The 26762-nt window shown below is 35.4% G+C and overlaps 1 pseudogene; it reads right to left on the bottom strand.

Moving 5' to 3' along the window:
• Positions 1-3152: 3152 nt before the first annotated feature.
• LOC114037005 lies at positions 3153-3500 on the bottom strand (annotated as a pseudogene).
• Between the last annotated feature and the right edge of the window lie 23262 nt (positions 3501-26762).

Here is a 26762-nt window from a genome sequence, read left to right as displayed (position 1 = left end):
GGTGCCTTGCTTTGTCGAGCCCTTATTATGAGTCATATGAAGGGCATAGGAAACTCAGAAGACCAGCACCTATAGAAAGGTATGTGTGTTGGTATAACATTAATGCAGATATGTCATTATGCAAATGGTCTATTATATTAACTGAAAATATGCAGTTGAAACACGTCTGCCTCTTTCCTAGCTGGCACCAGTGCTCAGCAGAGGAAGAGAAGAGGAAGATGAGAAGGAATAAATCTGAATTTCAAACTCTGCCATAGCTGGAAGGAGAAAAACACTACAGGACATTTGCCCAATAGGGACTAGGATCAGAGACTGAGCTGGAGGATCATAAGGGCCACAGGAACAGCTTCAGGGAAGAGCAGAAGACTTAGATGGCCAGAGGTCTAGACATCTGGTATCTAAAAGGACACAGAGAGGCTAGACACATGGATAGAGGAAAAGAAACTCCTTCCAAAATCCTTGGCTTCAACAATTCTGGATGCAGCTATAGGCTCTGGGGGGGTGTATGTGAGCCCAGTTATGCTTGTATGTGTGTATAATAAGCAGAAAGACACGCCACCTGCAGCTCATTTCTTTCTGCTTCCCTTCTCACTTCAAGATGTTAATAAGCTACTAGGAACTCATAGGCTCTCCACTGTCTTTTATAGAAGACACTAAGGAACCATCTCTCCTGAAAATAATAATAATAGGCTTTCCATAGCACCTCAGTGTTCAACAAATACTTTCCTTATACCAACCCATCTTACTCTTAAAGGTGTTGAGTTTCTGAGAGGTTAAATGCATTGTCTAACCATACAATGACCTAAAACAACTTCTGTGAGGTTCCCGTCTTCTATGGTGCTTCTTTTTTTAATTACTTAATTTATTTTTAGTTTTCAACATTCACTTCCATAAGATTATTAGTTTTAAATTTTCTCCCCCTCCCTTTCTTCTACCCTCCCCAAGATGACATGCAATCTGATATAGGCTTTACATATACATTCATACTAAACATTTTTACATTAGTAATGTTGTAAAGAAGAATTAGAACCAATGCGAGGAACCACAAGAAAGAACAAAAAAAAATTAACAACAAAAATGAGAGTAAATAGTATATTTCCATCCGCATTCAGACTCCATAATTCTTTTTCTGGATGTGAATAGCATTTTCCATCATGAGTTTTTTGGAGTTGTCTTAGATCCTTGCACTGCTGAGAAAAGCTAAGTTTATCAAAGTTAATCATCACACAATGTGGCTGTTACTATGTACAATGTTCTCCTGGTTCTGCTCACTTCATTTAGCATCAGTTCATATAAGTCTTTCCAGGTTTTTCTGAAGTCTGCTTGCTCATCATTTCTTATAATACATTATATTCCATTACATTCATATACATAATGATCCTTTTTTAGAGGAAAAAAAAAGATTAGGGATAAATAACTATGATTACGTGTACAGGTATCAGACCAAGGTTATACATGTTGTCCCAAAAGTCTCGGTGGGGTTTCAAGCTTTTATGAATTCTTTTCTAGGAGTCTTTTGTTCCTCTTCCATTTTACTTTTTTGTATCCCTAGTCTTCTTCAAAATTCAGCTCAAGTGTCAGCATCTCCACAAAACCTTTCCTGATACTCACAGCTACTGGCATCTTTTGAATGAAAAACATTAACTAAGTACCAGAACCTGAGTTAAGTGCTAGGAAGACAAGTCCAAGGAAGAAAGACAGTCCCTGTCCTTACAGAGTTCATATTTATTAGGGAAAGTTAATATGTAAAGGAGAGTTGTGGCTAGAGAAGGTGTGTTTATTTTGGATAAAGAAGTCAGAGAGTATGGTGACTGATGTAGTAGGGCATTAATTAGCTGTCTCTACCACGAAATGTAGTATTAATTTGATTAGGGTAGAAGGGGCTAGAGTTGAAAAGAATTGGGAATGGGGGTGGGAGGTGAGGTTAGTAGAGTAGAAGATGCCATAGAGATGCCTGGCAAGTAGTATAGTGGGCCAGAAACTAAGCAAGATAAAATTTATGCTCAATGATCAGAATTCAAGGTCAAAGGCACCCTTCGGTTTACAGAGAGAGATAGAAGCTAGAGAACAGGCAGTGTAAAATGGAGATGACCCAGAAGAATATATTTTTAAAATACTTTTATAGGTATATACTGTTTTCCCATAGAATATAAGCTCTTTGACATATCTGGTACCTAGAACACAGTAAGTAGGCATTTATTGATTATTTGATTCTTTCTACAATACCACATGATAGAAAGTGAATGAAACAGTTTTCAAAGGGTCATAAATTGAGGTCTATGATCTAGTACAATTCAAGTGGTAGAAGTTAAGCCCATAATGCTTGAGTGTCTGAAGTATATCCACTATTCAGTACAAGAATTATCCTTGTATGACACTCTTATATATACAAACTTGGATCCAGTCTGAGGAAAGCTTGTGTAAGGCAAGTACATGATAGAAGGGAGGGGAAGAGAAAAAAGGAAAGAGATCAGTTAATGGTTGTACCATTGTTACTTATGATTGGGTTTTTCCTTAATAGTGTATGTGTGTGTGTGTGTGTGTGTGTGTGTGTGTGTGTGTAAAATCTCCAAATTACAATATAGAGCCAAAGCACTGGATAAAGTTTTGGGGCTACCTGAGTTATCGAATACGATCCCACTTCCTCCTTAGATTATGAATCTTTGGTTGTAAAATGAAGACAATACACTGTCTAATGTTGTACTCCACCAGAATATTTTAAAATTAGATAGTCCTTGTAATGCTTTACATTTCCTTTCCTTCCTTCCCTTTCTCTTTCTTTCTTTTTCTTTTTTCCTTCCTTCCCTACTTTTTTTTTAATAAAATACCCATAATCTCCTTTTTGAACCTGTGATTTCACTGATAATGATTTCATTGATATAAAGAATTCTTTGTAAGGGAACTCCCTTTATATATAAAGATAGACAGCTCTTCCTTAGAGAGTCTTAAGGAGTTGCTTGGAATTCTAAGAGATGAAGTTAATTGGCCAGGGACTCCTAACTGATGTGTATCAGAAATGAGACTGGAACGTAGGACTTCCTGATTCAGAGATTGGCTCTCTATGCTCTATACCACGTAGCCTTTCTTTGAGAAACTCATTTAAAAAAAAATAAAAGTTTTGACCAGTTTTTTAAATAATACTTTTGTACAGTTTACTTTTCACTGGTCTGTTCTGGCATGCTTCTAGTGATATCAGAATCACCCGGATCAATGATAGACAGTGTACATCCTCTGTGGTACTTCCCACATGCAGTACCCAATTCAATGTTATTGCCACTGTAGTGATGTATGCCAGTTTTGGTCAACATAGCATAATATTCAATCTCTGATTTCCTCAAGGTTGGGCAGTTGTTAGCTAAGATGACCAATCTGGCTTTGCCTTGTCTGATTATTTTCAGGGTCTGTTTGTAGCCTAGCACGTATTTGCCGCTTTTCATGACCATCTAGAGCCTCCAGTTGATGGACTCCAGTTACTTTTTCATCTTCTTTGTGGCCACCATCTTCCTGCCTGCTGTGTGGGAGGACCCTCAGCCAGACACCTGCCGCCAAGATGGCTGGGAAGCGAGAAAAACGAGAAACTCATTTTCTTAAAAAGAAAAATAACAATGTGTGGTGGGTTTTGTTTTTAAATTTCTTTTCTGAAATTCAAATTCGACTTTCTCAAAGGTACACAGGAATGTATCATAGATACATTAGAAATTACTTTTGACTAAAAATTATAAGGAATTATTACCCACTTTTTAAAAGAGTAAATAAGAGAATTTTAAACTTGTTGAACCTTATCTTTTCAGTTTAACTCTTAGGAAATGTTCGGTCTTGACTTGGTATAATAAATTTATTTTTGACAAAATGTTCATTGTTCCAAAATTGATTTAGTCAGACACATAGTTAAATAACATATTTGTATGACTGTGTACCATTTTCATTTTACTAAGACTGCTAATATCTATAGTGTTTTATACATAAAATTGTAAGATGAAATTATGTTATCTTGGAATGTCATTTGAATTAAATTATTTTATGATGTTATCTCTAAAAGGGACCTCAGACCAATGAAAGATTTTTTTTCCCTCTAAATCTGTCTTTTAAATCTGCAACATGGACTGTTACACTGATATGTATTAGAATTTAACTTTCTACCCAATCTGTTAATATTGATAATTTTTTTAAATAAGAAAAAGTAAAATTTTGAGTGGATTTTTTTAAAGTAAGCAATGGAGCATGCAGGCACTTTTAATAAGATGAGGAATGTCAGGTCAACATACATATATATATATATATAATATGTGTGTGTGTGTATATACATATATATTATATGTAAGTGTGTGTGTATATATATATATATATAATATGTGTGTGTATATATACACACACACACATATATATACACATATATATACATATATATACTTACAAAACTTTTGTCTTTTAGGCAGCACGAGTTTTGGCTATATTCTTATCCTGCTTCCAGAAAACCAATATCTTTCCTATGTAGTGCTATTAGAGTTCCCTGTAAAACTGCCTTTGAACTGGCTGCTGCTGGAAATGTCATCATAGACAATACACATGCTGTGTTATTTTACTGATGACAGTTAATGAAGCTTGACATAATTCTGGTCCTTTTCACTGTGAAGACTTCATGTAAATGTGAGTCAATACTTGTGTCAACTTTCTTGAGGTTCTCATGGATTTTAGCTCGAAGATCTCTTTGATTTTTCATGTGTCATTACATTTTGATCAGCTTAGTGCCATATACTTGAGTGGTAGAGCCTCCCTGCAGGGATTTTAAAATGTCCTTGAAGTTCTGGCTTTTGGAAATGTGCCATCATAGCCAATCCATGGCTTCACAACTATGAAAAGGATAAGAGCCTATCATCTGTGGGTGCCTTGCACTGCTCTATTACTCTGTAAGAAAGAGGAGAGAACCAGAATGCAACCAGTTTTGCTTTTCCTTCTTCTTTTCCATTCCTACTTTATTTATTTATTGATTCAATCTTATTGATTAGCTACCACATAAAAAGTTTCATGCTAGGGGAAATTCTGTCCTATCACAGGATTAAATCTATCTATATCTATATCTATTTCCATATCTATATCTATACATATATATCATACATGTGTGTAACATATATGTCACAGTCCCTGACTTAAGGATCTTACAACTCATCTTCAACGAAGATAATACAATAATTGTCCTAAACAGAATGCATTCTATACTATCAGAAAGTCTTTGTATCAGCTATTTTGCCTTTTTTTTTTTTTTGGTTGGGCAATGGGGGTTAAGTGACTTGCCCAGGATCACACAGCCAGTAGGTGTTATGTGTCTGAGACCAGATTTGAACTCAGGTCCTCCTGAATCCAGGGCTGGTCCTCTATCCACTGTGCCACCTAGCTGCCTCCTTGCCTTTGTTTTTCAAAGTCATTATGGAGGATTCAATCTACCCTCAAATTGCTTGTCATGTACTTAGATGTATTTGTTGTATTCCCACGATTGAATGTAAGTTTCCTGAGGGCAGTGATTGATACATTTTACCCCCTTTGTATCTGTATCCGTAGTGTATTACATCTTAATAAGTAAGTGCTTAATAGATGTTTAATCTTTTTCATGTGGAATAGTTAGCAAAAAGAGCAAAAAGAAAGTGTTTTTGCACAAAAATATGGAATTCGTTTTTATTATCAAGGGACTTAAGATATTTCCACAATTATAGATGATCATTTAGGGTCTAATATGTATAGAAAAAAGAACTTTGTTTTAATATAAAATGTTAAAATATGTTTATGAAGAAAATAGCTTTAATATAGGGTTTGGATAGTTCTGTAAAGAAAATTTATGGTATGGATTTGAAGACTGATCTCTTTGTTGACACTTTGAACACTGAGGTCTCATTGAAAAAGAATTGTCAATTTGATAGAATTTGAAGAGTTTTGACTTTTTAAGTAAAAACTAAGCCACTGAGAGACATGAGGCACTCATTTAAGATATTGTATTCTAAGTACAAGGGAGTAGCTAGAGGACAAGAGAAGACAACATCTGAGAAATAAAGACAAAGCAAGGTGAGGTTGAAAGTCAGATTCCAACTGTGGAAGTTAGGTCAACTGACAGAAGCTTTGGTTGAATGATTCCTTATTGAGTGAGGGAGAATGATGTCAGCTCAAGAGCTACAGTTATAGGTATTACACCTTTTAGTGCCACCTGGAGTTGAAGAAAAGTAGAGCTTTGCCCAAGGGCTTGTTGCTCTCTGACTGGAGCAGGAAAAAGCACCTACTTTGTTATCCTATCTTGGTGAGGGGAGTAATGGTGATATTTGATATTTGCTCCATTTTGATTGGTCCAGACAACATCTGGGTGAGTGAACAACTGGCTGATCTGTTCTGTATAGCCCAGAGATAGCAAGTTTGATGAGCTTCACAGCTGTCTGGCTTAAAAAGAACAGCTATTTATATTAAGAGCTAACACTTTCTAAACATCCTTTTAAGGGTGATGTTTAATTCAAAGAGTTTGTAAAGGCTGTGTTCAATTAGAGAAGATGATTTCCTCAGCTGAAGTGGTAGTGATCAACAGTCAAGCAGCAAGAGGAAAACAGTTTTTTTTTTTTTTGCAGTGCAGATGTTATTGAATGGACCAATAATATTGTAGTCTGCAGTCTAGAGTTATGAATTGCCTTGAGCACATGAGTTTTTATCCCATGTGAGTTTTAGGGCCAAGTACCTATAAGTATGTGCCCAGTCTTCACAATAGTTTTTGAGTGCTTTAGGGAGGGATAATGATCTAAGCTTATATGTATATTGAGATGAATTGTATTTAATACATTAGTATCTACAATATTATTTATTTTGCCTTAAAGTTATGTTTAAGATCTAAAACTGTTATTATTTTGAGTAGCTGGTGGTGTAGGCAGAAAACTTATTGAATGGGGTGTAAGAGCTAGTTGGTGAGTAGGGGAGTTATATTTTCTCTTAGTAGTATTAATTCTCTGATGCTCACTGGGTTTGTATGTCATTGTGTGGTGGTAATGGTGTCTGAAAACTTAATGTTGCTAGTGTGAGAACACAGTGGGAGAGTGACCCAAACCCAGAGATGTGGGGTTATTTACAAACCTTGCTGAGAGATAAAATGTCCCAAGTCCTACATAGTACAGGTAACTATGCTCCATTTTGTGTGTAGGCCCCACCAAAGCACATATTATAAGGTGTTACGTTGTGTAAGTATTAGAATATAACATACCATTACTGTCTTAATAAATTTGAGCTGAGAAGCATCTAATCAAGAGAGCATATATTAAATGATCCTAGCAGCAATTTGTGGATACTTTACTCTGTAGAGAAGTAATATGAAATGCAAAGCTAAAATGTAGTGAGGATTGTTTTATTCTGTTGTAACTCAATTACTTGTCACAAGAAAGAATATTTTTATTTACTTTTTATTATAGAGAAATCTAATAATATAAAAATGGATGTGAGAGGCAAGGTGGCACAGTGGAAAGAGAGCTGGATTTGGAGTCATGGGATCTGGAGTCAAATCCCAGCACTGATACTTACTGTGTGACCTTTAGCAATCAATCAATCAATCAAAAGGCATTTGTTAAATCTTAATATGATCCAGTTATAGCTCAAAGCTCTGGGAATACAAAGGAAGGCAAAACAATCATTTTCTTCAAAATGCACATATTCTAAGCGGAGAGATTACATGTAACTAAAAGGTGACTACCAAATATATAAAAGAGTAGACAGAAGGTAGAGGTAGCTAGGTGGCAAAGTGAATAGAGTGCTGGGCCTGGAGTCTGGAAGACTCAGTTTCCAGAGTTCAAATCTGGCCCCAGACACTTAATAGTTGTATGACCCTGGGCAAGTCACTTAACCTTGTTTGCTTCAGTTTTCTCATCTGTAAAATGAGCTGGAGAAGGAAATGGCAAACCATTCTGGTATCTTTCCCAAGAAAAACCCAAACAGGGACACAAAAAGTCAGACAAATAAAATGACTGAACAACAACAAAGATGGACGGTAAACTTAACAAGCAAGGCACTGGCAGCTGGGGGTGGCTGTTGAATGCAGTGGGCTGGAAAGGTTTCTTAACATAGGATTTGAGGTGAGATAGAACATTTCAGGCATTGAGCACAGTCAATAAAAGACAAGGAGTTGGGAATGTAAGGAACACTTAAGTAGGGCCTTGGATTCAATGGCCTTTGGTCTGCTCTAGGCCTGTGATCGTACAACATAATGTAGTGAGAGGTTTATGAATAATCTGGATTAGCATTTTAGAAGAAAAAAAATCAGGCTAGGTAATCTCTTAGTTGAGGACAAAACTTTGGGAGAAGGTCATCTGATAAAGTTTTAAATTTATGCTTCTTTTTAATACATTTGACACTGTCAGAAATACTTTTGTTTTAGCAGCAGTTCTACACCAAGCATTGTCTTCTACTGGTGATGGAATACTTAGCCAATAAGCAAAGTGGGTCTGTATTTCAGAATGTTATCATGGGACTGTGGAGAAAAAATCCGTTACCTCTAAACTTCAGCTAAGAAAGCTCTTTTCACCTTGTGCATAAAACTCGGTGACATCCAATCCTTGAAAATTGCTAGAGGAAAGGTTTTGAGAGATGGAAAGTAGAATCTGCATTCTTGAGGCAGGAAGAGTCTAATTTATTCAGAAAATGGATCATAAAGGTAAATTTTTGAAGGATTCTTCAACTGGCAGAGCCCAAATGAAATAACTGGTAGAATTGAGGGTGACAAGATCTTGGACATTCATTCAGAAAGCCTGCACATTTTCTTTGACCTGGCAGTACATTCTTTGGTGGCAGGACAGAAAGCACAGAGGGATAGGACTAATGTCAAAATGCAATGGTAATATTTTTTGATGAATGGGGTTGGTATTATTAATACCTCCCTTCAGGCAATACTTAATCCATTCCATAGCAAGTCATTTTTTATTAACCTGACTTTTCTACAAAAAAGTTGAGTGCTCTTTGACAAAACAGTATAGTGGAAATCAGAGAAAGAAAGAGTATCAAGGTGCAGAGAAAAAGAGTATATAGAATTTGGAGTAAGAGAACCCGAGTTCAAACTCCGCTTCTGCTAGTTACTACCTCTGTGAACCTGAAAAAAATTTGTTAAGCTCTCTAAACTTCTGTAACATCTGTAAAATGAGGAAGTTGGACTAGGTGGCATTTAGGGTTCCTATGAACCCATGAAAAAGAAAACATTAGCATTGGAAGGGATGTCAGCAGCTGTATAGAATTAACTCATACCTGACAAAATATCCCAATTATAACACACAGTGGTCATTAATATTTTGCTTGAATACTTCTGAGGGTACTACTTTACCAAAAACAATTCACCTTTTAATTTTTAAGTTTTTCTTTTCATTAAATATAAGTTTGACTCTACACCTTACTCTCACTGCTCCCAATTTTGGGCAAATTAGAATAGGTAGAATACTTCTATCACATGATATTATTCTGGACACTTTAAAGACTTTGATCAATGAAATAATATTCATCAGGAGACTTATGGTCCAGCCCCAGGACTGCCAGTAACTTGTGTGATATTGAAGTTAATCTTTCTGGTCCTCAGTGTCCTCATCTGCAGAAAGTGTACAGCAGTCACGTTCCCTTCCTGATTTTACAGAGTTATTTTGAGAAGTAGCATGTAGTAAGTGCTTAATAAATGTTTGTTGACTGACTGATCAAATGTAAGAGTGCTTTGAAGATGAATATTAGGTGGAAATTATTATTAACCACATAGAATTAAAAATAGGCAATAAGTGTGCTTAACACCTTTCCCCCACTCAATTCCCCAATCATCTAGAAACACAAGTCATATAAACCTAGTATTTTAGGTGATGTCAATTCCTCATCTAACTTATAATGCTCAGAAAACCACAACTTTAGTCTTTAGGAGAAAGGTCATAAAGAAGAAATATGGAATGTTTCAAATAAATATCAACATAAGTGCCTCAAATAAATATATACATTGAACCCTGACTTGGACTTTTGTAGTGAAATTACTCTCACTCTGTTGAGATTGCTCAAACCCTCAATTCAAATACAGTAATAGGCACTAATCATTTTAAGAAATACTTCACAAGATCACCCCATTGGAAAAAGGAAGCACTGTATTAGGCAGTACTAAATCATCATTTTACAAATAACTTCATTGTTTGTGACATTCCTGTTCTCCAGGTATCTCCATGTTTGGGTGCTAAATAAATTTAACAAGTTTATTGCTTTAAAAGAAAAAAAAAAACCCACAGCTTTGGCAAATGTGTATTGGCCAAAGGACTGAAATTATGACATAAAACTATGATTTGTTAATTTTTGGATCATCTCTATTTCTCTTATGATGTTTTCCTTTACCACGTACAATAGCAAGTTTTTTCCTGTTATTAGCTCTTAAGATACATTCTAGCACCCTTGGCTTGTCAGTACTATGGTGGCTGTCATCAGTGTCTGTACCTCCTATCTATGACCTTGAGTTTCAATGTATAAGTACCATCAAGATAGTTCTTGTGATCAATGCCTGTCTTATCTTAGATATATGCATCCTGATTAGCTCTCTCTCCTTTCCCTGCCTTTTAGGTAACTATGAAGAACTCTATAAAGTAACCCAGCAGCTCCAATGTAGCTATGCATAGACACACACACACACACACACACACATATATATAAATGCAAGTATATGCAATGAAATGCACCATATATGTATTATACATACATATACATAAACACAAATGTATATATATGTGTGTGTGTGCATATATATGTATCCTTACTAAGTAATATTGACAATTATGGTAATTAATATATGATTATAGATAACAGTTATGTAGCTCTTGAAGGTTTGTGGAGAACTTCACGTTATTTCATTTTATCCTCACAACAACCTAGTGAGGTAAATACTATTATCATGACTATTACAGCTGAAAAAAAAATGAGGCTAAGAGATGTTAAATGCCTTATTGAGCATTACAGAACCAATAAGTCTACAGAAGTAATTGAACTCAGGTCTTCCTGACTTCAAGTTCAAAATTCTATCCACTATGCTACCTAATTATCCCTTATAACAATCACAATGTCACATTTATATGACTCTTTAAGATCTAAGAAAAAAAGTCCTTTTTATTCAATCCTGTGGAGATGGCAATTTATAGACATAGCCCCAGCTAATGTCACTAATTAATTCCTTGAAAAAGCAATTTTAGGCAAAACAATGTTACAGGGACACCTTAGGTCTAGAGGAACAAAAATGACACTTTGAACATTTGAACAATTCTATAGATACGCAATAAACCAAAAACTAAGGCAGCATTTCATACTCTTATATATTAGGGTCCAAAAATTAATGGCATTTCTGTGGAATGGCATTGATTAAAGCAACATCATATATTTGGATGATGTCTGAATTTCATGCTTCAGTGATTTCATATTCATTATCTAATTTGGTAATAATAGTTGACATTTTGTATACAGTTTATAAAGCACTTTACGTACATCATCACTTAAATTTTCAATTTTTTTTCAAGTCACGAGGTTAATAATCTTAAGGAGAGTCATTGTTGTCTTTTAACTCCTCCTACTCTCCCCAATCCCCCATCAATAAGTTGCCAAATTCCATTGATTCTGCTTCCACAACATGCTTCACATCTGTCTTTTTCTCTCCTACCTTATACTCTAGTTCAGGTGTTCATCACCTTTCTCCTGGGCTACTGGATTAGCCCCCTAAATGGTCTCTCTGTTCCTAGTCTTCTCTCAACTTTCATATATCAACCAAATTACTATTCTTTCAATTTATGATCTGGCCACATTATCTACCTAGACAGGAGTCTTCCATGCCTCCCCATCCAGAGTCTAGTACCTAAGTCCTCTATAAACAGATTCCCATCTATCTTTCCAGTATTTCCTATAGTCTCCCTTCATATATTTTCCATTCTAGTCAAACTGGCATGCTAACTGTTTGCTACACACAAGAGCCATTCTCTATATTCTGTGTGTTTGCACAAGTGGTAACATATAAAAGGAATACATTCATTCCCTTCTTGCCTTTGCCTCTTAGAATTACTTTTTTCTCCTGATAAGAATTGATTCATCATGAAGTAAGCAGAACAAGAGAAACAATAGTCATAATAACTACAACAGTGTAAAGAGAATGAACAACAAAATGAAACACTGGAATAATGTTGTGAAATTGAAATGAGCAGACTTGGGCCCAAAAGAGATAGGAGAAGGTACCTCCTTCCCAATCCCTTCTTTTAGAGGCGTGAGCTATGGGTGTGGAACACTGGATGTAATATCTGACTTGCTATTTATTGATTCATTTTTCTGTATTGTTTTTTTTCCTTCCCACTTTTAAAATTTGTTCTAAGGGATAACACCCCACAAGGGTGCAGCTGAAGTGACTAGAAATTTGAAAAGAACTTGAAAATTCTCAAGCTCAAAGGTCTGAAGAAAAGTGAAGAGATTTGTTCTCTCTCACTCTCACCACTGTCCCACAGCTTCACTTATCTTTACCAATAAAGAAAGAGTCCCTACCAATGGGCTTTGGGTCTGGGGTTACATAATGATGATATAACTGGGACATAGAGACGGGAGCTGGCTTGTGCCATGGACAGAGAATAGAACACATATGTCCTCTGCCTTCAAGGTCATTGCTTAGTACACTACACCACAGTACCTCCAACAAAAATCAAACTTCAGATACAAAACTTGGCTGATGTGGATTAATGTTCTATGAATACTCTCTCTATATCTCTTTCTATAAACATACCTATGAAAACACTCTTTAAAAAAGTCTGGACCTGTCATTTTCAGTATTAGGAAATTCTGTTGTAGAAATTCCTTCCACTAGTGTAGATAACTTAGTTTTCTACAACTTACAGGACTAGAGAATTTTCTGGGGTCACTGAGAGTTAAATTGATTAGCCAAGGTTATACTGATAATATATCAGGAACAGTATATGAAGCCATTTCTTCCTGATTCTAACCTTGGTTCCCTATCCAAAATAGCACATGACCTCTTATTTATACTTAGACTTAATACATATATATATATATATATATATATATATACACTTATAGGCATGTATCTATCTATATATCTATTTGAGTTACCTAATATCTATAACCTTTAAAAGAGCCTGACTAGTACAAGCTTTATATTTATTTCCCTTAGTTGGACTCCAGGCTTATATTTAAAATTCACCATCTTGGGCATTTTGTACTAAACGAGTGACATGTGTACTCTGATAAGCAGGACATGTCAATTAACCTTTCTTTAAAAGTCACAAGGTTAGAATATAAGGAAAGAGCTTACCTGTGCCAGGATTATAGCTCTGTGATTTTCCTAGGAAATATAGCATAGTGCTGAGTCAGATTGTCTTTGAAAATGTGTCTTGCCCCTCCCCAGATAATAGGCACTCTGTAGCTATGATTGACAATATGGTGGCACACCCATCCCCACCTCCCCCATCTCTGAGATGAAAATGATCTAAGATGGAAAGAAAATATGAGGATTGTGGCCACTACTCCTGTCTACCTGTGGGTGGTAGCAAAACATCTGTTTTGCATCATCATTGTCTATTTCTTCTGTTGTGGTTTTTCCAGGTGTTTTAAAAACCTTATTTCTATGAGTTTTGATGGAAATGACATATCTCATCATGTTGTGTTGTTTTCCTCATGACATAACCTGACTGTCTCCAATTGAGTGTGAAACATTCTGAAAAACATGTCTGTGGAATTGAGAGTTTCTCTGTAATAGGTAGCAAACCATAGTTAGTTATAAGTCTACTTGTGCCCCATATTTGATGTCAGCTATCTTGTCTCTTTTTACATTTTCTCTAGCAATAGTTTCCTATAGAGGTCTATTGTTCTCTGAGTACCATAAGACCTACAAGAAAAGGAAATGAAACAGCTGTGTTTACAAAAGGGAGGAGAACAAAGGATAATAAACCAACTCTAACAAAACTGTTTGATAAGATTTTAAAAATACATATTTGTACAAAAGTCATACTCTGATCCCTCACCATCGAAGACCTATAGATGACCCTGGGTTTTCAAGACTTTGCCCACAGAAAGTAAGTTCTGGCTGGTCCTAATCTGTTAAGAAGGCACCCCAGCAACATGCATTGTTTGCTTTGCAAAAACCAATCTAAGAGTGGCGAAGCACATTGCTAGCAGACTGATCAGTGAGCACAACATTCTTTGGTCATGGTAATACATGATAAATGGCACAAGGTAGCCCTTTTTCCAGTATGGCCTCCTTTGTAGTTATCATAGTAGAATGGTTGAAAAGTGGCCGTAAGTAATAAAAACACTTAAAAATATCTATAAGTATAAACATAGTGGTAGATATTCTAAATGTGAGAAACTTGTCCAGTTTCCAATAAATTAGCATACAGATAGAACAATTAAATGAAATTAATACTAAGATTCTCACTATGAATCAGGGGTTCAGATCCTTGTGTTTATAATCTCCTGAGGATTCTATGTATAGAGGAGTCACTGGACATGGGAAGTCCAGAATGATAATACAAAAAATTAAATGAATCCTTCCTAATGGACAGGAACCCATTGGTACTAATGTGGGAACAAATTTGAAATCAAAAGATCAAAATAAGCAATACATTAGAGAAAAGGATAAAAATGTAAAGCTATGGCAGGAGATCTAAGTCTTTTGATTCTAGCACAAGTGCTTCCTTCCCCACCCTTTACAATAATGAGGTTTGGCTATATGCTAATACAGGGAAAATAAACTAGAGACATTAGTACATAATAAGTTGACCATGAAATATTGATTATAATTTTAACTTGGAAATATACGTGCCGCATATATGTTATGCCATATATGCATATATATACACATACACAGAAAGAGAGAGAGAGAGAGCAAGAGAGAGAGCACACGAGCAGGTCAAGTGAGCTTGGAGTCAGGAAGACTAAGCTACTGATTTTCCTGAGTTCAAATCTGGCTTCAGGCACTTACTAGATTTGTGAGCCTGGGCAAGTCACTAAACCCTGTTTGCTTCCTTTTCTTTATCTGTAAATTGACCTGGAGAAGGAAATGGCAAACCACTTCAGTATGTTTGCCAAGAAAATCCCCAAAGGGGTCACAAAGAGTCAGACACGACTAAGAGGACTGAACATCAAAACATGCAAAGCAGGATGCCATCACTGAGGGTGAGATCAAACTTGTTTCAGTCTTGTCTTTAAATCCTTGCACTGTTCCTAGTATACAGTAAATGATGATTCAACACTTTTTCATTCATTATAAAGTAAAGATGCACAAATAGTATAATACAAAATGTTACATGAAAACTGTATAATAGAAGTGCTAGTCAGTTATGTGAAATTTGAAGGAGGAAAGATTGTTATTGATAGGTGACCAGAAATTTCATAGAGCAACATGTTTAACTGGAATTGTATCTTGAAATATTAAAGTCCTTCTATAATACTGCTTACTATTGAGATCCTTATTTTCAGCATTGTATTCAGTACTAAAATATAACTGTATAACTAAAGAAGAATATGGAAAACATTGAGGGAATTCAGAAGAGATTCATGAAGATGATTAAAGGGTTAGAAAATAAGCCCTAAGTGGTACCTTATTTAGACTGCAGAAGAGAAGAGTGAAATAATTATAGTTTTCAAGTACACTTAGGACTTTTATATGAAGGATGGTGACTAACTGTTCTCAATGTTCACTGAAGATGAAACAAGGAAAAGTGATATTAAACTTTGGGCATAGAATTTCCTGAAAGTGAAGGTATTAGATATTGGAATGGATTTGTAAGGAGCATAGTGAAATCTTCTCTGAAGATCTTCATAAAAATAGTATTCATGCATATTTATCCCAGCTGACTTTAAGAGGAAGAGAAGTCTTCTCAAGGATATTCCATCCTTATCAAGCTTTGGTATTCACATTAACTTTAAACATTTCCTGCACTCCGCTCTATAACCTTTTACCTGTTTTGGTCACTCTCACCTGTGTTCACCTATACATACGGACTAAAGATTGAATTAGATAAATAGAGAGGACATTCATGAAATATATTTTTGTTTGTTGTCATTCTTATATGCTATTATTGAAGCTATATTTTTTAAAGTAACTACTGTACAACGACCACAAAAATCCCCATATCATCTCCCACTTGTAGTAGTGTTAGGGGGATGGTGTGATTATCAGGATTCTTCAATTACCCCTTTTGCCCTTTACTCTACTACTGACTCTTTGTCTCTGGAATTAATGTTCTTTCTCCAATCTGGAAATATCAAGGGATCTGTAATTCTGTTTCTTTTTATTAACTCTGAGCTCCCAGACATAGTCAGCATTTTTGGGAAACAGGCTTCAATACTCTATCTCTACAAAGAGGATTTTTTCCCCCCTTAGATTGCCTCCAGAGAGTTGCAACTTTATTTCCAACAAGTAAGCCTGTTGGTGGTTAACATTTGTTAACAAAGGAAGGTAAACAGACTTTCCTTAGCTCAGAGTAATAGGTTTCAGACTCCCACAAAGGAGCACCAGGGAGAAGGGAAGAAAGGAGATACCTTTATATACCTTTATTTTTATGTATCTTTATGCACTATTAAGGCCCTGGGGTATGTTGCCTGGAGTCACTGTGAGGGTGGTTATTTCAACAATGGGGCTTTCCTCTGGACAACTCTTGCCAGATCAGCCTCAGTTTCCCCATCTTTAAGTGGGGATAAAAATAGCACCCACCTAACGGGTTTGCTATGAGCATCAAATGAGATAATAAGTATAAAACACTTTCCATACTCCAAAATACTACATAAAGTTTAGCTATTTATCTGCATACATGCCATTCCCATTCAATGCATCCAAAATCTGAAGGCTCTCTGTTGCTAGAAATTTCAAACTTAAGCTATTTATGAAATAATTATTTTCCCTCTCTTCTCTTTCAAGGAACAGGAAAAAGGGGCAAAATGTGTGGAGTGTGAAAAAGAATACAAGAATGCACGTAATATGTGCACCACATAATATGAGAACCACATAAGGAGTCTCTCTTAAGAAAATATTTCTTTCAGAGAATATAAAAATATCAAATTCATAGGAAGGAATGGCCACTTAGCAGTGAACAGATCAATTTCTCATCACTGTTGTTCCATCTCATTTGGAATTTCTTTCCCACCCTCCCATACCTTCCCCACTTCCTGGAGCTAAGCCCAAGCTTTGCTTATGCCAGAGGCTAAATTTGGTGAGAAAAAGTGAAGATGATCAAATCCTTGGGAGGTCTTGAAATCCAGCCAGGGAGACGTTCGCCTGACTTTGCATGCCAGGCAGCAGAGGAATGGAAGGTAAAACTCAGTGTCATGATCTCATTCTGGATGCATTCTGTTCCCTTTGGTGTGGGTAACTCAAAACTAGTATGGGAGGCAGGGATGGGCTCATACCTCTAGCTGTGATGAAGAAGTATTATGACAAGCTTCTACCCTCTGCCACCATCCCCACCAACCAACAATAGAGTTAACTCTGGAAAAAAAAGGAACTACTTCTAAACTCTTCAGGGGTCCAGACTGGATAAAATTGAGGGGCAAGGGTTATGTAATTAGTTAAAACCATAGCATGTAAACACAATCTAAGTAGTATCATTTTTAAATAGCATAGAGCAGCCGTGTCCTATTTGAAGTGCTTAATGGATATGTTTTTTTCTGAATGATTTTATGATTCGTTAAAGTACAATTTCCTGCCAATTATTTATTTATAGATTCTCAAAGAAGATGAGTACAAAAGTTCTAAATTAATAACAAACTGTTTTTTAAAAAAAAATCCCACAAAATTTGGCAGCCAAAAGAAACAACTCATGCAAAGCAATGTAGCTTAAAATTCGGTCCTGGCAAGATACAAAACATTTAAGGTTACTAACTGAATAATAATAAACAATATTAAGAGTAATATTTTTATTTTATTTCAACTGTATTTGAGGTCTTTCTATGTTTATGTGTAAAGTGAAACAGTGCAATATAGTGGAAAGAGAGCAGCATTTAGAGTCAAATGACCGTGGGATTGATTCCTGGTTCTTACTAGCTGTGTGACCTCTGATAAATCGCTTTACTGCTTTGATCATTGATTTACTAATGTTTAAAATGAGTGGGACCAGATGATCACTAAGGCCTTTCCCAGGCCTAATTCTATGATCTTATGATAATTCAAGAAAACATCCTTGCACAAACTATCCAGATAACTGAGGCAAAAGTATGGGGTAGAAGGTAGAGTTGCTTTGCAAATCAAATTGCCTCCCTTGTATAATTTTCCATATAAATATGGTCTTGGATTTGTATATGACTCCTTCATTTCAAGGGAAAAGAGATGTGAGGTGAAGGATCACTTTTGAGTTTTTATACCAACACATTGAGGTAGGTAGGATAAGTATTATTTATTTATCTACTTCAAAGTCTGCCGAGTTATCCCTGCCTTAATGGTCAATAATGGGATAGCTTCATCATCTAAAAGTACAAGTCCTTTACAGTTGAGCTGCATGTATGACTCAGGTAGTGGCCAAAGTAGATTAGCTAACTTCCACACTTGTTCCATGAGGTAGCATAACTCTGACCCCCTACCACATACATAAACAGACATTCTTACTCATACTATGCAGAAGGTCAGTCTTCAAATGATATCACTCAGTTGGCTGGGGCCAACCTGAATAGTTTAATTGAATTGAATCAATAAATATTATTTACCTACCTTGAGTGGCAATGCAAAGTAGTGAACAGAGAACAAGCTTCAAAATAAGGAATAACTGTGTTCAAGTCCTTCCCCTGACACATACTAATTACGTATTAAGTGAATAAGAAAGTCATTTAACCCTTCAGTGTGCTAGATAAACCTAAAAGAACTTAAAAATTGAGTTACCAATTTCCATTGATGGAATAGATTAACTGCAAGTTCTTACATCAATGGAAAAATGGGCAGGGAAAATGCAAATGTGTGCTTGTGTCTATGTAGGAATATATATATATATATATATATATTTTTTTTTTTTCCCAGATCTGCAACAGTGATTCAGAGATGAAAATAAAATAGGCCTCACTCTCAAGGAGTTATATTCTACTGTGGGGAAATGAATTTTATAAAACAAAATAACCTATAAAATAAACAAAAGAGGTGATATGCTGTAGTAGAGAAGACCAATTCAAATCTTTCCTCTGATGCAGATTAGCCATGGGGCAAATCACTTAACATCTCCATGCCCAGGGCAACTAATTAATTGGAAAGATTTTCCACACTGGGACCTTCCCATGCCAATGAAATCTGAAAAGAAATAAGCAAATGTTAAAATGAAGAGAAAAAAGCATATTGAAATTGTGATTTAAAAAAAAATACCTTCCACCTCCCCCCCAAAATCATCCATTCTGAGGTGAAGTCACTGAGCAAAACGTAGTGCTTAAAGTTTTAAGCTTAGTACCCAGTGCAGAGAAGCATTGCTCTTCTCTTTAAATTAATGATCCTTTCCACAGTTCTCCACCTCCATAATCAAGAGACCCTTATGGAATTGATTGAAATAAACAGTCATGCTCCGAAATTTGTCCCCATATTATCATAAATGGCAAATGTAGCAACAAAATAGCAAGGCAAATGTCTTGCTTGCAAACCATATTATGTTGACAACTGAACCTAGGAAATGCAAAAGGTCTAGTGAATTTTGATAATCCCTTATTATTTTTGGTTTCTTCTTTTTGGAAGATGAAATTTTCATCTGCTGGCCAGAGATCACACAGGCTCATTGACTTTATTGCATGCACACATTGTGTGCAAACATATATAAATATACATCTATATGCATCTATATAGATATTTACATACCCATTCATATATGTATATAAACATTTGTATATGTATACACCTCTCTTCTTTCTTTTTTCCTCCTTCTTTCTCTCTCTCTCTCTGACCCTTTCCCTCTCCTTCTTCCTCTCTATCATCATCCCTGAATCCCTGACTGCACACCCTACTAGAGAGTCAAGCACTGGGGAAAGAAAAGCAATGTCCCATAAACAAAAATAACTATAATATCCATTCCAGTTTGGGCAGGCTCTTTGCCCAAAGTCCTGATTCAAGTGATACTAAAGAATTCTCTGGGGGTTGTAGATGAAGATAATTGTATTAGTATAGCCCATGTAGTCACTTTTACTATGTATGAAAGCTATCCAGTACAGAATTCTTTCATTCTATATTAATAGTGGAATTATTTTCATAAAACAAATGGGCTAAGTGTCCCAAATGCCAGGCTTTTGAGGAGGCAGTATATAAGAATGATGGGATATTCTTTCTTTTCCTATGGTATGGCAAAAATGCTAGATGTACAGGTTATTCTGATGTTCATTGAGCATAATTTCAGTTACCCTTTGGAGCAGCTTGACCCCGGTAACTGACTGTTAAAGGCAAGATGATTTATATGAGAATTTTCAGGAAATGAATTGTATTATTCATGTAGCATATTTATGTGAATAGTCTGTTTATCATTTTAATCTGGAAGAAATGACACTGAAGGGAACAAAGAGAAGAAAAGAAACTAGAATATCCCAGTTTTTTCTCTCTCTCTCTCGTCAAAATCATTTATTCTGTTTTGTTATATTCCAGGAACTGTGCTAAGTGACAGGGATGCAAAGAAAAGCAAAAAAAAAAAATTCCCTACTCCTAAGGAGCTCACAGTCTAATGGGAGAGACAACATGGAAACAACTGTGTACAAACAAGATAGATACAGACTAAACTGGAGATATTTCACAGAGAGGAGAATACTGACAACAGGGACTAGGAAAGTCTTCTTTTGAATATGAGATTTTTTTTTCTGAGACCTGAAGGAAGTAAGGAGAGCCAGGAGATGGGTATAAGGAGGGAAAGAATTCTAAGTATAGAAGACAACCAGTAAAAATTGACAATCAGGATCTCTGGAGTATCTTGTTAAGAGGAACAGCTAGGATACCTGTGTCACTGTATTGCAGAGTACATGGAGGGGAATAAGGTGGAAGGAATATAGTTGTAAGGGTATTAAGGGACAAATACGTTGTTGTTTGTCCTATATTTTCAAAGTTATCTGAAAACAGAGACAATAAAAATGTATGGAAAATATCACTAATCTTACTAATACTGAAAAAATGTATATTATGAGAATATCAATAACTATTGACTTATATGACTATTTTCCCATTTACACAAAATCATCCTATGGATCAATTATATATGAATCAAGATGTCCTCAGGCTTTTACAAAACCATATTCAATAATGGACTCTTCCTTATCATCTTAATTGTTAAGATGCATTTTTTCGTTTTTCTCAATTAAAAAGCTTTATTTTCTCTTCCATCTTTCCTACATTGAGAAAAATAAAAAATAAAATTATAGTAAAGAGAAATAAATTTACACATTGGCTATATCCAAAAACGTATATTTCACTTTGTATCTTGTGTGTACTACCTCCTGTTAGGAGGTGGACAGCTTGCTTACTCATTGGTTCTCTAGAATCATGGTTGCTTATTGCATTGATCAGAGTTCTAGAGTCTTCCAAAGTTATTTATCTTTACATTGGTGTTGATATTTAATAAATTCATATTTAATAAATGGTTGTGCCTATTTCACATCCCTCTGCATTACTTCATACAAGTCTTTAAAGGTTTCTCTGAAATCATCCCTTTCAACATCTCTCATAACTCAATAATATTCCATTATATTCCTATACCACAAGTTGTTCTGCCATTTCCCAGTTGATGGACACCCAATTGATTTCCCTCTCTTTGCCACTATATATATATATATATATGTATATTACTGTACATGTTTGTGTACATATATGCCTTTTCTCTTTTATCTGTTTTATGTATACGAGCAGTATTGATACTGCAGGGCAAAAGGATATGTACATTTTAGTGACTTTGGGAGCATAATTACAAATTGCTTCCAGAATGATTATACCAATTCACAATTCCACCAACAGTACATTCATGTGTCAGTTTTCCCCTAGCCCCTCCAATATTTCGCATTTTTCTTTTTTGTCATCTTTGCCAATCTGATAAGTATGATGGAGAACTTCAGAGTTGCTTTCATATATATTTCTCTAATCATCAATGATTTGGGAGCAATTTTTCTACATGATTGTTGAGCAAAGACTTCAAGAATATAAAACCTCATTGTGCTCATTGATTGTCAAACACACACACACACACACACACACACACACACACACACATTTAAATTTGATAGAACCAAACATTGCTTTGTAGGTTCTTTTTCATCGAGGTGTCTCCCATCCATAGATCAAAGTCAATCAGGATTTCTTGGAATATATAACAATAGAAATAACCCTGTTCACTAACCAACGGGAGGTACACAACTGGGGGATGTATGCTCACTAAAGGCATTTGATAAAGTGTGGAAGAGATCAGGCATAGACTTCAGGTTGAGGAGGGAGAGATTACCAGTGGATGTTATGGTCCTCCAGATGTCTTTATTTGTAGTGATGTTGTACTGATTCTATTAAGTCTTAAAGAATTACTGAGCTTCCTGGAAGAGATCTGTAATGACTCAAAGGAGTCTGGCTTGGTTGTCCATCCATATAGGAAAAATGATTGAAAGAAGATGGCATATTGCCCAGATTCCAAAATTCATTTGTATAGCTATCCTAGAGAGTTTGTTCATTGGTATGTGTATTAGGGACAAACAATACAGATAAGACAACAATCTGGACCCAGAGTTGAAAAAGGAGAGGACAGTAGGCCTGATGGCTTTTGAGAAATTGAAACCTTTTCCCTACCCCATGCTTCCCATGAGAGCAAAAGTTCACCTTTTCAATACTAACATTTTGCTGGTATTGCTACATGGAAAAAAAATACACAAAATATAACTACCTCTGATCAACAATGAGCATCCGAGCGAGCAAGAGAGAGAGAGAAGTAAAAGAGAAGCATATGTAGGATGGTGGTACAAGCAGGATGCAATCCATAACCAATCAGGAAAGTCAAAGAAGAACATTAGAAAAGAAGTCATCAATGAACTATAAGACAGAAAGAAAAGATAGGCTGGTTATGTGTCAGGAGTTGGAGATAATCAATCGACACCCAAAGGGTTTCACTGCTAATCAGAAGTTACAAAGAGAGAAAGCAAGGGAGCCCTCCAGAACACTGGGTGGATGCCCAGGGATAATCTTTTGGAACAACATAGTTCAGAGTCACATAGGACAGGCAAGATTGGATGAATTATGATTTTTATTATTGCAAGGAAGTCTCAAATCAATGAGATCACGGATTTATTTGAGTGTTTGAGTAATCAGGAAGGGTAAAACATTGATTTACAATTTATCATAGAAATTTAAAATCATTATTCAACTTAATTAAAAAAAAAAGCTTTTTTCCCCCTGACAACATCAAATATCCCAGGCTTTGACACTAAATTGAAGTAAGGTTGCTTCTCTTTATGATTCTAGTTTCTAATAATAACAAATCAGTCTTACTTCATGCAGATATATTTGACTGAGTAGGTAGAGAGAGGGCATTTTTGAACTAGTGTTTAACACAATGTGCATACTAAAAAAAGCTGCTTTTTTCCTACAATAATCTGATGTAAGCAGGAAGCCTTCTCATTTTAGATTTGTAATCCAGTTTCTCCAGATGTACAGGTTAATATGTGGGCCTCTACTCTTTACTTGTTTACCCAAATCCAAACCTTTATACCTTTTGAAGGCTTGCTCATCATTAATGGAGAAGTAGAGCATATATTCTGTTTTATTGTAAGGTTTTTGAGGAAAACATCTACATTTTTTTCTTTCCCTATTTCCAAAGCCTTATACATAGTAGGTACTTCATGTTTGAATTGTCCTTAACAGAATACATGCTTCAGGCTGAATTTCTCTAGGTAAGGGTGTCATGGATTTACTTAGAAAAATACATTTAGTCTCTTAGAAAAAAAATCATGATTCATATTCTATTGATTGTCCTTTTCTTTTGAGTTCTTTTCTTTAAAAACAGAAAAAAAAGATAAAAGATAAAAAAAAGATAAAAGCTTTTTTACTCTTGCTTGTTTCTGGAGATACTATATCTGAAAACTGTGCTAGTGGGTCCATTACCTAGTAGCAAGGAGGTAGACTTCACAACCTTGCAAGGCCTAGGGAGCAGCTTCTCCGCCAAGGATGCACCAAGAATTTTTTTTTAAAAGCCTCTCACTTACCCAGTGACTGCCTGCAATGAGTGATTTTAGGACTGGATAAAAGTAAAGAGTCCGATATATGGAATCCACTTTCATTACTGTAAATGATATCATGTGTTTGCATTTACTTTATAGTTGATCAAATGTAACAGAAGACAGTGTTGACAGATGCTGGAGAAGTGTTAACCTTTCCTTTTATCTTTCTTGTGTGCATGGAGCTTGTACTATAAGGTTCCTTAGATAGTTTTATTAGCTGATAGATGAAGAGCTGTACAAGATGCACAGACAAAGAATTCCATTGTTAGAAAGAATTGTCTGAAACAGGATGAATGAGCTACTTAAACTGTTTGGTTCATGTATAGTAACACCAGGCCTTTTAACTAAGTAAAGGAATTAGGATTGAAAAAAAAAAAGCCTGATTTTTTTCTAGTTTGTTTTTAATGTAAATTGAATTTATATTAGCTGATCAAGTCCAGACATGAGGGCAATTGGTTTACATTATATGAGAGAGTTGTTCCTTTTATCCAAGGAAACAAGCCTGGCTGATTTATGTATATATGAATTTGTGAATTTTCTTAAAAGTTTGCATGGAGAAGTATTTTAAAAGATTATTTGTCATATCAACCTACCTCCTTTTTTTACTGTGAGACATAGTAAACTACATACATATTATATATACATACATGCATGTATATATGTTCAATTCATTAAACTTTAACAGCTTAAAACTAAACTAAGATTTTTTTTGAACATCCTGTATGTGCATACCTACTTCTGTGTGAGTATGTGTATCTCTGTCTCTATATATACACACATACTCACATATGCATACACATATATAACATATCAATCTATCTAGAAAGAAATAGAAAGACATCAGAGACAGAGACAGAGATTTGCGGTAGCATCGTACAGCAGAAAGTGTTGGATTTTGAGTCAGAGGACCTTCATCCAAATTCTGCCTTTGTAGAATTTACCTACTTGTGTGATCTTAGGCAAGTCGCTTAACTTCTATGGGATTTGGTTCCCTTATTTGTAAAATGAAGGGGTTGGAGTAGACGATTTGTAAAGTCTTGTCTACCTCTAAATCTAGAATATTATACAGCTTTCCTCTCAGCAGGTTTAAACAAAACAAAAGTACTACGCCAAGAATCAGGAGACATAGGTTGTATACCTCTCCTTGCCACCAACTTACAGTCTGACCTTAGACAAAACACGATTTCTTGAGTATCGGATTGGATTATGTTTAAGGTCATTAAAGGTTACTATCTATTACTACAAACCTGCAATCTGGTCTTCTATTTCTTCATCTGTAAAAAGAGACAGTATTAAAATATCTCTACATCTCCTTTCAGGCTTGAAATTGTATAACAATCTATTTGTATCTGTGTTTTGAAGAGATTCTCATATATTTGTTCATATATTTGAACTTTCTAATCAAAATTTTAAAGATTAGGCATTGTCCACTGTCACCAATGCCTAGACTTTAACATTTTGACTAGAAAGTCTAAATATATAAGAATCCCTTCAAAATATAGATACAAATAGATTATAAAATTTCATATCTGAAAGGAGACTTGAAAGCTCATAGTGATACATGCACATATAAAATAAAACAAAATTTTAAATACTTTCTACTTTTTCTTTCAAACTGTTTCTAGTTGAGTTGTGATTTTTTTTTTTAAAGAGAAAGAAAGTAAATGGAAAGTGTTACATGGGTAAGATAAATGAAATCAATGGCACCAGAAGTCTTTTTGATTTTTTTAATAGAAAAACTTTCTGGGGCAAAAATATCCTCAGCCAAGCAAAATTCTTTGAATTAATGAGGTCTGCGGCTCTTGACAAGTCAATTCTAAGAACTTATTGTTTTTGCTTTGTTTTGTTTGCTAAGTAATGTTGTTAAAATTTTTCTTATCAATCTTAAGCCACCTAAGATGAGTAATATACATACAGCAATATAGCAGCCAGTCATTTTTAATTATATCTCAGACAGTCTTCTTGACCTTTCCACAGCATTTGATACTCTTGACTACACTTTCCTCTCACATATTTTTCCTCCTAGATTTTTATAACACTGGTTTCTCCTGTCACCTGACTAATCCTTTCAAGTTTTCTTTGCTGAACTATGTCCATGTCTGGGTATATTACAGGACTTTACCCCAAGTCTGCTTCTCTTTTTTCTCTATGTGCTCCTCCCTTTGTTATATCACCAGCCATATTGGGTTCAAATATCATCTTTATGCAGATGATTTCCACTTCTACATATTCAGAACTCATCTTTCCTCTAACTTCCAACCCTACACAGTCAACTGCCTGTTGGATCTTTCCACTCGAATGTCCTATAAACATCTCAAACTCACTTTGCCAAAAAATGAACTCATCTTTCCCCTAAAACTCACCTTTTATCCTAACTTCCATTTTTCTTTTATTCTGAACACCACATTTCCTGTCACTCAGACTTGCATTTCAGTGTTATCTTCAACTCCTCACCCTCCTTTATCTCTAACCTATCCATATTTAATCTATTTCCAAATCTTATTGATTCTGTCTCTACAATATGGTCCATATCTGTTCTCTCTTCACCACCCACACAACCTTAGTCCAAGTTCTCATTA

The sequence above is a fragment of the Vombatus ursinus genome, unplaced genomic scaffold, assembly GCF_900497805.2.
Source record: "Vombatus ursinus unplaced genomic scaffold, bare-nosed wombat genome assembly UNPS02000582.1, whole genome shotgun sequence".
Classification (NCBI taxonomy): domain Eukaryota; kingdom Metazoa; phylum Chordata; class Mammalia; order Diprotodontia; family Vombatidae; genus Vombatus; species Vombatus ursinus.
Note: the sequence above shows the minus strand (reverse complement) of the source record. Positions and strands in the feature narration are given on the sequence as shown.